Here is a 13422-nt window from a genome sequence, read left to right as displayed (position 1 = left end):
AATCAAGAAATGGGCAGAGGACATGAACAGACATTTCTGCAAAGAAGACACCCAGATGGCCAACAGACACATGAAAAAATGCTCCACATCACTCGGCATCAGGGAAATACAAATAAAAACCACAGTGAAGTAAAATGGCTAAAATTAACCAGTCAGGGAATGACAGATGCTGGCGAGGATGCGGAGAAAGGGGAACCCTCCTACACTGTTGGTGGGAATGCAAGCTGGTACAGCTGCTCTGGAAAACAGCATGGAGGTTCCTCAAAAAGTTGAAACTATGACCCAGCAATCGTGCTACTGGGTATTTATCTCAAAGATAAAATGTAGTGAAAAGAAGGTACATGTGCACCTTCATAGCAGCAAGGTCCATAATGGCCAAACTGTGGAAGGAGTGGAGATGTCCATCAGCGGATGAGTGGATAAAGAAGATGCGGTCCATCTACACAACGGAAGACGACTTGGCCATCAGAAGGGACGAAATCTTGCCATTTACAACAACGTAGATGGAGCTGGAGGGTGTTATGCTGAGCGAAAGAAGCCAGAGGACAGTTATCATGTGACTTCAGTCCCATGTGGAATGTAAGAAAGAGTGCGGAGGACCACAGGGGACGGGAGGGAGACGGAATGAGAAGAGATCAGAGAGGCCACAAAGCACGAGGGACTCTTCACTCCAGGAAACGCACTGAGGGTGGCTGGAGGGAAAGGGGGCACGGGGTAGCCGGAGGATGGCCATTAAGGGGGGCCCGAGATGTGATGGGCGCTGGGTGTGTAAGTCGGGTGGGTCATTGAACTTCACCTCCGAAACGAATGATACAATATATGCTAATTAATTGAATTTAAGTTAACAAAACGAAAAATAGATGAATGACCTGACCTCATCTGGGGTCCTGGTGTTGGTGGTGCTTGTATTGTTCCGAAACCAGAGCCGTGAAACTGTCACCCACGACTCCCTGTGACGCGTGGTTACGGGCTGCTCGTGGACAGGAGTTGGGGCCCTTGGCCTGGTTCTCAGAACCGGGGGGAGGTTTGGCTTCTCGTGGCTGCGTGAGGCGTGCAGAAGGCGCCGCCACCTTGGCCCCAAGCTCTTGGTGGAGGAGAAGAGGGCCCACCCCCGCCAGGCTGGAGAGAGAGCTGAGAATCCGGGAAGAGGGGTTGTCCTGCGGGGCCTGGGATCTGGGAGGCACAGGGGTGAAGGGTGGTGACCTGGCTCCATGTCCTCCTGTGCACGGCCCCTGGGGGCACTCAGGGCTCTCCCTCATGTAATTCAAATCAAACTGTGTTTTGGAGCAAAGCATACTTTTAAGTATGACAAAACTAAAAAAAAATCCTCCTGTGTCTTCTGATTGCGAAATTCTTGGTTCGTCCAAAGCCAACTTTTCTTCATCTTTCCATGTTTTTGATGTTCTGCTGGTGTCTGAGCACACGCTTGATGTACTCACTGGGCAGTTGGTTCCAGAACTGCCAGGTGGTCCCCTGGGCTGGGACTGCGCCTCTCACGGGCAATGGCCATGTTAAAACAAGTGTAATGGGCCCCGAGGGCCCCTCCCCCTACCCACTCAAGTGGCCTCCGGCCTCGCTCGAGACTATAAGGTGTGGGGCATTCACCATTCAGCCCGGTCATCTAGACTCCAGCCCTGAGGGCCACCGCTGGCCTGAGGATGCCAGGACCCCCACGCCCTTGTTCCCCTGACTGGCCCCACCCAGGACACCGTCCCCTCCAGCTCGAAGCCTCCTATCCCGCGAGGCTCTCTACCCACGTGTGTGTCTGTGGGCGTCTGGGCTGTGTAGTGCTGTTTCACTGGTTTTGTTTATTTGTTTGTTTGTTTTTAAAGAAACATCTATTTGTTAACCATGCATCTTGGATGTTTGCCAAGTGTATGCCAAGAGACTTTAGCCGACTCCCAAATGTAGCGGCCTCTGGGATGTAGCGGCTCAGACATTGCCTCCCACCTCTTTGACTACCCACCGTTAGTGCTCTGACCGAGCACTGCTACGCGAGGCCTACTTATGCATAAATGGTGTCTGTAAGTAACTGTTCTAACGTATCTACATTATAGAGAAAAATGTAGAATTTTACACGCAAAAAGACACAAAGTAAATACACATCAAAACAGTATTTTCTCTTATGTGCCATGGGTTTTCTTGTAAGATCCCTGGAATTCAAACACATTTGGTAGAAATGCCAGTGGGTCACAGGGTGGGTCACAGGTCCTGACCTTGATCCCACTGGTAAATCCAAACCCAGCTATGCAAAATCTAGACATTTCTAGGATCTCCTAAGTCCCGGGACAAGACCCTGTAAATGCTGGGATTTGTGCATGTCAGTTTTTCTCATCTGAGCATGGTCCCCCTGAGTATGGACAGCCCCCAGCACAGTCTTCCTCTTGAGTACGGTCCCCCGATGAGTACGGACCCCATGAGCATGGACCCTCCCTGCCCAGAACCATGGTCCCCTTGAGCAAAACTCTCCTAAGCACGGACTCCCTGAGTATGTTACTCCCTGAGCCCAACCTCTTTGCAAAACAGTCTCTATTCTAAGTAGAGACTTAGGAAAGTTAAACTTGTGAATTGATTTATTAACTCCAGCAACAACACAGTCACACACCTCTACAGAGTGACATAGACCAGACTCCAGCAGAAAAATTAACATGGAATAGGAAAAAATATTCTAACAATTCTAAAAAAGACAGAAAGGGGGAAATAAAGCCATAAAAAAAATAGGGACAAGCAAAACAAATAATAAATAAAGTAGTAAATATATCCAAACATATTAGTACTTAAATTAAGCGTAAATGGCTTAAGCATATTAATTGAAAAAGGCAGATTATCAGATTGTATTAAAAAAGACCCAGCTATCTTGCCTACAGGAAGCCTCCTTTAAACATAACGATGTACCAGGCAAGCATCGCTAAAAGCAAAGGAAAACGGCAGGGGGTTACACTGATACCGACAAGTAGGCTTCAGAGCAAGGAAACCGTCAGTAAAGAAGGAGATGACGTAAAAACAAACGGTCCATTTACCAATTTAAAATCCTAAACGAGTACACACTTACGTATACAAGATACATGGGCTACAACCTGATCGGTCTGAAAAAAGCGAGGAGTCAGTGAGCATAGATGCAGACATAAACACTCCTTTGTCGGTAATGGGAGAACTAGCCGGGAGACGATGCACCAGGACCAGCACCAAGAAGAGCAGAACCGAACCAGCAGCTGCACCTCTGAGACACGGAGGCAGCTCTGTACCAACAGCAGCAGCCTTGGCGTGTATCGTTCTCAGGGGTACGCGAAATGTCCACGAAGTAAGCCACCTGCGGCTGTAACAGACTGTGATAAATTTGAAAGACCTGAAATCATACAAAACATGTTTTCTGACCATAATATAATTGAAGTGAAGATTACGAAAAGAAAGATATTTAAAGAATCTGTAACTACTTGGAAATGAGATGACACACGTTGATAATCCACAGGGCGAAGGAGCCATTGTGAGGAAATGAGAAAATATTTTGAACTGTATGAAAATTGGGTACAGGAAGACAATAGAGAAAATGAATAAATTCAAAAGAGATTTTTTGAAAATATTAACAGAATCAGTAAACCTCTAGCCTGAATGACAAAGAAAAAGAGAAGAATGTAACATGAGGACTCCGTGAGTGGTCACGGAGCCACGACGTTCGGGCGACAGCAGGAGCCTGTGAGCAGTGCCGCACCCGTGCTCCAGACAAGGTAGCCGGGACGGACGGTGCCTGAAGAGCTCCAGACCGTTAAGACACACTCAGGAAGACATTGAGAAACTGAATAGTCCTACATCTATTAAGGAAACGGATTTTGTCGTTAGAAATCTCCCAAAACATGAGCAGTTGGTGTCATTGGCGAATTGTTTTCCAGCACAACGAAGTGTTTGAGCTCACACTGCGTGAGGCACAGATTTCTAGATCAGCCGTACAGACAATGGGGCCGTTCTTAGCAGCCCCTGATGGAGTTTCTTCCCTGCCATCTTCAAACTTTGATCTTCAGATGTCCTTAGGGTGTGTGATGGGAGATAGGTGTCCCTGGAGATGCTCCCGTGCGAATCCCCAGATGCTGCGGCTGTCAGTCTGCACGACAGGGGAGAACGGGCTGCGCTAATGCTGTCCGTCAGCTGGCCTTAGGGAGACAGTCCCCCAATATCTGGGTGGATGCAAGGCCATCACCAGCGTCCTCAAATGCGCGTGTGGGGCGGGGGGGTGGGTCTGAGTTTTGGGACGGGAAACAGGCTCCATGGCTCTGCGGGCTTTGCAGGCGGGGGACAGGAGACAAGCCCCGTGGGCAGCGTCCAGCAGCCGGAGAAGATGATCTAAGGAAGGTTGTGCCCCAGCGGAGGAGCCCAGAGCTGCGGCCCCAGGTGGGAGCCTGCTGAGGTGCAGGTAGGACTTCTGGCTGCTGAACAAAGACACACCTTTGCCTTGTTGTGAGCCACAGAGATGCTGTGACTTGACATGGCGTCCTACCAGCTCCTGGCTTCTCCGGATCTGGCCTCGAGCCCCCTCCTTGGCACCCTCAGCTGTGATGAGAAATGCAGGGCTCCAGCCCGGTGCAGACTTGGGGGGGCGGTCAGAAGCTCAAGGCCCGGGGCCCAGAGAGGCCGGGTGGTTTCTGGCCCACCAGGAGGAGGGCCGTGGAGGGGGACGCGGGCCAGCCCCGGGAGCTCTCCAGGCCCACATCTCCGGGATCCGGAACAGATGACCCACGGCAGTGTTGGTCTCCTGTGAGACGACGAGAAAACCAGCCTCAGTCCAGGGCCCGGCTGCGGTCTGCGGCCAGGTCCGCTGCTCACCCGCCTCCCATCCAAATGCAAGGTTGTAGGCTTGCCCGTGGGCCGAAGACACAGTCACCACGGAGCACGTCTGCCTGCGAGAGGACATCTTCCCCACCCTGCAGTCACAGCCTGAGAGGGTCCCCCGGGCAGCTCGCAGAGACACACGTGCCAGTCATGTCCCGGATGCCCCGGACCCCCCTGCGCCCTTCGGCTCCCGCCGCCTTCCCTCTCGAGTGTCCCTGCTGCAGCGTGCAGGGCTGATGGGGTGCAGAGCCTCGCTGCCAGATGGAGGGACCAGTTACCACTCCATCCCCTGAGGGAGAGCCTATCAGCTGTGTTCCGGAGCTCTAACGAGTGAGCTAGAAGGAAACGCCACGCTCTGAACACCATGTTCTGTGCGCTCCCGTGAGCGGGTGATTTCGTTAATTAAGCGCCAGGCTGGCAGGACGGCCCCGGTGGGTCACTGCAGTGTGCGCGGGCCCCCCAGCCGAGCAGGGAACCTTCTGGAATCTGTGGACTGGGGAGCATCCAGCACCTCCCACCAGAGGGACCACTTCTCCCTGTGGGGCGTGGGGGGGCGTGCTGGTGGGGGACTTGGTGTCTAAATTCACCGAAATGGAAGGAAATGGAAAGACAGCACCGAGACAGGTGTGGCAGCCAGACCCCTGCAGACGCCGAGGCTGCGGCAGGTGTGGGCAGAGCCGGGCAGATGAGAACCAGGTGGGGTCCCGTGGCAGGGAGGGAATGAGGAGCGGAGGGCCGAGGAAGCTTTGTGTCCTGAGAGGGAGGACACAGGCTTTACTGTGGACCTCAGGACCCCACGCTGCTGGGGAAGCACGAGCTCCCTTCAGGCCCCGGGAGAGGAAGATGGGGTGCTCGCCCCCCCAAGCACGGTCAGTGACCCCGTCGGCCCCCCCACCCGCCCACCCCCGGCTGGGCCGGCCGATGTCCCTCTCCACATCAGGCTTTCATCCTGGGCCTTCCTGTCTGGTGAAGGAGCTGGAATGTGAGCCGCAGTGAACTTTGAGAGACGCAAGTCAGTCATGCTGCCCTCCGGCCTTGGAGCGTCCACAGGGCCCACGGCCCCTCTCCGGAGCCCACCCCCTGGCTCCTCTGCTGGCCCTGGGGGAGCCCACCTCACAGTCAGGGGGTCTGCACACGCTGATTCACGGGAGCTCCTCTCCTGCATTTTCGGCTATGATAGGGTTTTGCACCGCACTCATCACCTCGTCTGCAAAGAATCATCTTTGTCTCTCTCCTGTTTTTAGGAACCGTTTCTTTCTCTTGTCTCTGTGCATCAGCGACTTGGTTTACACCACTGTGTCTTAGCCTGCCTGATCGGATTCTGTTTCCTCACCTGGTGTAGCCTCTGTGTCAAATACACCAAGTTCCCCGCGACCTCCCGGTCCTCGGGGATGGGCATTCAGCCCGTCTTATACCCAACATTTTGGTATGATCTTGGTATTTTCATTATGTCGTTCTCCTGCCATTCACCCGGCCCCTGGTCATTCTGGCGGCGGTGGCCGGCTCCCTGAAGTTTACCGCCACCACGCATCACCCTCAGCGCCAAGGGCAGGGATCTGATAGGATCCATTCAACTCAGTAGCCACTGCCCTCTCTCCTTTCAGAATACTGTTTTCCCACGACTGGAATATTAGGGGAGCTAAGGGTCTCTGTTGTAGTTAGATGCGATTTTGGAGCTGCAGAAAACATAACAATCTCCTTAAAAATGCACCTGCTCTGAATCTGGCTACATTTCACCCTATTCTTTTTGGACAGAGCGACACCACTGCCTGCACCCGGCTTCTCCCCTCCAGCAACCCTCAGTTTCTTTCCTGAGATGAAGAGTCTTTTATGGTTTATCTTCCTCCCTGGTCCCATCTTGTTTCATTTTTCCCCTCCCTACCCCTACAACACCCACCCCCCCGCCCTGCCTCTCAAATTCCTCAGATCAGGTAGATCATTTGATAATTGTCTTTCTCTGATTGACTTATTTCGCTCAGCATAATACTCTCTAGTTCCCTCCACATCAATGCAAATAGCAAGATTTCATTTCTTTTGATGGCTGTATAGTATTCTATTGTGTATATACCACATCTTCTTTATCCATTCATCTGCTGATGGACATCTAGGCTCCTTCTGTAGTTTGGCTATTGTGGACATTGTTGCTATAAACATTCGGGTGCACATGCCCCTTCGTATCACTACATTTGTATCTTTAGGGTAAATACCCAGTAGTGTGATTGCTGGGTCATAGGGTAGCTCTACTGTCAACTTTTTCAGGAACCTCCATGCTGTTTTCCAGAGTGGCTGCACCAGCTTGCATTCCCACCAACAGTGTAGGAGGGTTCCTCTTTCTTTGAATCCTCGCTAGCATCTGTCATTTCCTGACTTGTTGATTTTAGCCATTCTGACTGGTGTGAGGTGGTATCTCATTGTGGTTCTGATTTGTATTTCCCTGATGCCGAGTGATATGGAGCACTTTTTCATGTGTCTGTTGGCCATCTGGATGTCTTCTTTGTAGAAATGTCTGTTCATGTCCTCTGCCCATTTCTTGATTGGATTATTTGTTCTTTGGGTGTTGAGTTTCATATGTTCATTATCGATTTTGAATACTAGCCCTTTATCTATCATTTCCAAGTATCTTCTCCCATTCTGTTGGTTGCTGTTTGGTTTTGTTGACTGTTTGCTTTGCTTTGCAAAAGCTTTTGATCTTGATGAAGTCCCAATAGTTCATTTTTGCCCTTGCTTCCCTTGCCTTTGGTGATGTTCCTAGGAAGCAGTCTGTGAGACAGAGGTCAAAGAGGTTGCTTCCTGTGTTCTCCTCAAGGATTTTGATGGATTCCTGTCTCACATTGAGGTCCTTCACCCATTTTGAGTCTATTTTTGTGTGTGGTGTAAGGAAATGTTTCATTTTTCTGCATGTGGCTGTGCAGTTTTCCCAACACTGTTTGTTGAAGAGACTTAGTCCATTGAATGTTCTTTCCTGCTTTGTCAAAGATTAGTTGACCATAGAGCTGAGGGTCTATTTCTGGGCTCTACATTCTGTTCCATTGATCTATGTGTCTGTTTTTGTGCCAGTACCATGCTGTCTTGATGACGACAGCTTTGTAATAGAGCTTGAAGTTCGGAATTGTGATGCTGCCAACTCTGGCTTTCTTTTTCAACATTCCTCTGGCTATTTGGGGTCTTTTCTGGTTCCATATAAACTTCAGGATTATTTGTTCCATTTCTTTGAAAAAAATTAATGTTGTTCTGATAAGGATTGCACTAAATGTGTAGATTGCTCTAGGTTAGCATAGACTTTTTTTTTTTTTTCTCACAATATTTGTTCTTCCAGTCCATGAGCATGGAACATTTTCCCATTTCTTTGTGTCTTCTTTGGCTTCTTTCATAAGTACTTTATAATTTTTTGAGTACAGATTCTTTGTCTCTTCTGTTAGGTTTATTCCTAGGTATCTTATGGTTTTGGATGCAATTGTGAATGGGATCAAGTCCTTAATTTCTCTTTCTTCTGTCTTGCTATTGGTGAATAGAAATGCAACTGTATCTGTGCATTGATTTTATATCCTGACACTTTACTGAATTCCTGTACGAGTTCCAGCAGTCTGAATCTGCCATCAGCCAACTTTCATTTCTTTTTGTTGTCTGATTGCTGAGGCGAGGACTTCTAGTACTATGTTGAATAGCAGTGGTGATAGTGGACAGCCTTGTGTTCCTGACCTTAGGGGAAAAGCTCTCAGTTTTTCGCTATTGAGAATGATATTCACTGTGGATTTTTCATAGATAGCTTTGATGGTATTGAGGTATGTACACTCTATCCCTACACTTTGAAGAGTTTTGATCAAGAAAGGATGCTGTACTTTGTCAAATGCTTTTTCAGCATCTATTGAGAGTATCATATGGTTCTTGTTCTTTCTTTATTAATGTGATGTATCACATTGATTGATTTGCAGATGTTGAACCAACCTTGCAGCTCAGGAATAAATCCCACTTGGTCGTGATGAATAATCCTTTTAATGTACTGTTGGATCCTATTGGCTAGTGTTTAGGTGAGTATTTTTGCATCCATGTTCATTAAGGATGTTGGTCTGTAATTCTCCTTTTTGATGGAGTCTTTGTCTGGATTTGGGATCAAGGAAATGCTGGCCTCATACAATGAGTTTGGAAATTTTCCTTCCATTCCTATTTTTTGGGAACAGTTTCAGGAGAATAGGTATTAATTCTTTAAATATTTGGTAGAATTCCCCTGGGAAGCCAGCTGGCCCTGGGCTCTTGTTTGTTTGGAGATTTTTGATGACTGCTTTAATCTCCTTACTGGTTATGAGTCTGTTAAGGTTTTCTGTTTCTTCCTGGTTCACCTGTGGTAGTTTATGTGTCTCTAGGAATGCATCCATTTCTTCCAGATTGTCAGACTTGCTGGCATATAGTTGTTCATAATATGTTCTTATAATTGTATTTCTTTGGTGTTGGCTGTGATTGCTCCTGATTTTATGATTTTATTATTTGGGTCCTTTCTGTTTTCTTTTGGTTAAGTCTGGCCAACGGTTTATCAATCTTATTAATTCTTTCAAAGAACCAGCTCCTACTTTCATTGATTTGTTCTACTGTTCTTTTGGTTTCTGTTTCATTGATTTCTGCTCTGATCTTTACTTTTTCTCTTCTCCGGCTGGGCTTAGGTTCTTTCTCAGTCTCCTTTAAGTGTAGGATTAGGTTATGTACTTGAGACCTTTCTTGTTTCTTGAGAAAGGTTTGCATTGCTATGTACTTTCCTCTCAGGACCACCTTTGTTCTGTCCCAAAGATTTTGAACAGTTGTGTTTTCATTTTCATCTGTTTCTATGAACTTTTAAAATTCTTCTTTAATTTCCTGGCTGACCCATTCATTCTTTAGAAGGATGCTCTTGAGCCTCCATGTGTTTGAGTTCTTTCCAACTTTCCTCTTGTGATTGAGTTCTAGCTTCAGAGCATTGTGGTCTGAAAATATGCGGGGAATGATCCCAATCTTTTGATACCGGTTGAGACCTGATTTGTGACCCAGGATGTGATCTGTTGTGGAGAATGTTCCATGTGGACTAGAGAAGAATGTGTATTCTGTTGCTTTGGGATGGAATATTCTGAATATATCTGTGACGTCCATCTGGTCCAGTGTGTCATTTAAAGCCTTTATTTCCTTGTTGATCTTTTGCTTGGATGATCTGTCCATTTCAGTGAAGGAAGTGTTAAATTCCCCTACTATTATTGTATTATTGTCCATGTGTGTCTTTGATTTTGTTACTAATTGGTTTATATAGTTGGCTGCTCCTGTGCTAGGGGCATAGATTTTAAAATTGTTAGATCTTCTTGTTGGACAGATCATTTGAGTATGATCTAGTGTCCATCCTCATCTCTTAAAAATCTAATTGATCTGATATAAGGATTGTCACCCCACCTTTCTTTTGATGTCCATTAACATGGTAAATTGTTTTTCACCCCCTCACTTTAAATCTGGGGTGTCTTTCTGTCTAAAATGAGTTTTTTGTAGACAGAATATTGGTTTTTAAAATTTATTTATTATTTATTTATTTTTAAAGATTCTATTTATATGTCAGAAAGAAAGAGCACATAAGCAGGCAGAGAGGCAGGCAGAGGTGGCAGAGCTCCCTGCTGAGCAAGGAGCCCGATGCGGGGCTCATTCCCAGGACGCTGGGATCATGACATGAGCCAAAGACAGTGGCTTAACCCACTGAGCCAGCCAGGCATCCCTGATGGTTTTTTTTAAAAAAATCCATTCTGATACCCTGCGTCTTTTGATTGGGGGCATTCAGCCCATGTGCACTCAGGGTAACTATTGAACGATATGAATTTAGTGCCACTGTATTGCATGTAAGATGACTTTTATTGTATATTGTTTCTGTTCCTTTCTGGCTCTCTCTTTGCTTAAAGGACCCCTTTCAATATTTCCTGTAGTGTTGGTTTTGTGTTTACAAGTTCTTTTAATTTTTATTTGTCCTGGAAGCTTTTTAATCTCTCCTTTTATTTTCAATGACAGCCTAACTGGAGTTCGTATTCTTGGCTGCATATTTTTCTCCTTTAGTGCTCTGAGTATATTATGCCAGTCCTTTCTGGCCTGCCAGGTCTCTGTGGATAGATCTAATCTTTCTAACATTGTATGTTATAGACCTCTTGTCCCAAGCTGCTTTCAGGATCTTCTCTTTGTCACTGAGACTTGTAAGTTTTACTATTAGATGATGAGGTGTGGGCCTATTTTTATTGATTTTGAAGGTGGTTCTCTGTGTGTCCTAGGTTTTGATGATTGCTCCTTTCAACAAATTAGGGAAATTCTCTGTTATAATTTGCTCCAATATAGCTTCTTTCCACCACTTTTCTTCTTCTGGGATCCCAATTTTCTAATATTATTTCCTCTTATGATATCACTTATCTCTTGAATCCTCCCCCCACCCTCCGTGGTCCACTAGTTTGTCTCTCTTTTGCTCAACTTCTTTATTCTCCATCATTTGGTCTTCTAGATCACTAATTCTCTCTTCTGCCTCATTTATCCTAGCAGAAACAGCCTCCATTTTTTATTGCCTTTCATTAATAGTTTTTTTTATATCAACTTCATTAGATTTTAGTTCTTTTATTTCTCCAGAATGGGATTTTATTTCTCCAGAAAGGGATTCTTTAGTATCTTCCATGCTTTTTCAAGCCCAGCTAGCATCCTGTGAATCATCATTCTGAACTCTAGTTCTGACATCTTACTAATGTCTGTATTGGTAGTTCCCTACCTGTTGGTACTGCGTCTTGTTCTTTTCATTGAGGTTAGTTTTTCCTCCTTGTCATTTTATCCAGATAAGCATAGATGGATAAGAGAACAAAATACTAAAAGGTAGCAATGACCCCATTAAAATATACACTAACCAAATCAGAAGAGACCCAAAACTGGGGGGAAAAGAGAGGAGGACAAAAAATTATACACACATATATAAAATATATTTTTAATTTATTAAATATATATTTAATTCACATATAAATTAAATGTTTATATTAAATATATTATATAACATATAAATATATATTAAATTAAATATATCATATATCATGATATAATTATGTATCATATACATAAGAACACATTTAATTATATAAATTAAATAAATATGTAAATAAATATATTAAATTTATATAATATATATTTAAATAAATATATATTAAATATATATCTAAAATTATATGTATTATATTTATATTATATATATAGTAAATATATATACATGTATATGTATATGTATATACATATACACATATACATTAGACTGAATAGAATTGAGCCACACACTTGATTCTGGGTGTATTTTGGCCTGTTAAAAAAGACTGCTTCCCCAAATTTTAAAGATAGAAAAACTTTATATAGACACAAAAATAAGGTTAATCACATGAAGGAATGGAATATGACTGTAAAGATGAAAATTTTAAAAGATGCTAAAAAAGGAATTGATAAGAAGCTGGTTCAAGGAAAAAACAGAGGAAAGAATGTGATCAGGCTGGAGACTAGAACAGAATCGCGCGCCAGACCTCGGGTGTATTTTGATCTATTAGACGAAACTGCACCAAACGTAAAGAAAGAAAAGCCTCTATGTATACCGAAAACTAAGGCTAAATACAGTGAAGGGATCGAATAGGACTACGACACGAAAACTTAAAAAGATTTTTTAAAAAGGTACAGATAAGACAAAAAAGTTAAAATAAGAAAGAGGAAAATTTTAAGAAGTAGAAAAGGAAAGAAATATCATCAGAAAAACTGGACTTTGCAAGACTACAGGATCAGGCGGGAAAGGCATGAATTGTACGTGTTGCTTCCCCTCGCTGGGTCCGCAGCTCTCACCGACGGCGACCTCGGCCCTGGGTCCACGGTCCTGCCGGTCCTGCCGGGCCTCCGGGGCAGCGGCTGCCGCGGCCGCTCCCAGCCACCGGCGCAAGTGCGCGGGCTGGCCCGGGGCCCAACCAGGAGCGCGCTGCGGCTCGCGCGAAGCTTTTGTTCCCCGAGCGCTTTCCGTACCGCGCTGGGGCCGGGAACGAAGATGGCGGCCGCCGCGGCCGCCGGCCCCTCAGCGCGCCCTCGGAGATGCGCCGTCTGTCCCTCCGGGCTCCCTGTCTCGGGCGCGGCCCCGCCGGGAGCCTCCGAACCCGCCGATTCCGGCCGCGCTCCCGCGCTGCGTCTCCCGGAGCCCGACGGCGAGTCTCCCGGAGCCGGATCCGCCGCGCGTGCGCTCCCTGCGCGGGGGCCGCGGCCGACGGCGCCTCGGCTCGGAGTTTCAGGCGGCGCCGAGCGGAGACGCCCCTCCTCGGCCCGGCCGTGCCCCGCGTCCCCGCGCCGCCGCCGGCCGCTCTGCCGCCCGCAGACGCCGCCGCCTGGGGCCCGCGGACCCGAGCGCGCCCCGCCCCGCCCCGCCCCGCCCCGCCCCTTCCCGCCCCTTCCCGCCGCGCCCCGCCCCGCCCCGCCCCGCCCCGCCCCGCCCCGCCCCTTCCCGCCCCTTCCTGCCGCGCCCCGCCCCGCCCCGCCCCGCCCCGCCCCTCCTCGGCCCGCCCCGCCCCGCCCCGCCCCTTCCCGCCCCTTCCTGCCGCGCCCCGCCCCGCCCCGCCCCGC

The sequence above is a fragment of the Mustela erminea genome, chromosome 4, assembly GCF_009829155.1.
Source record: "Mustela erminea isolate mMusErm1 chromosome 4, mMusErm1.Pri, whole genome shotgun sequence".
NCBI lineage: Eukaryota > Metazoa > Chordata > Mammalia > Carnivora > Mustelidae > Mustela > Mustela erminea.
This window is presented reverse-complemented; position numbering follows the sequence as displayed.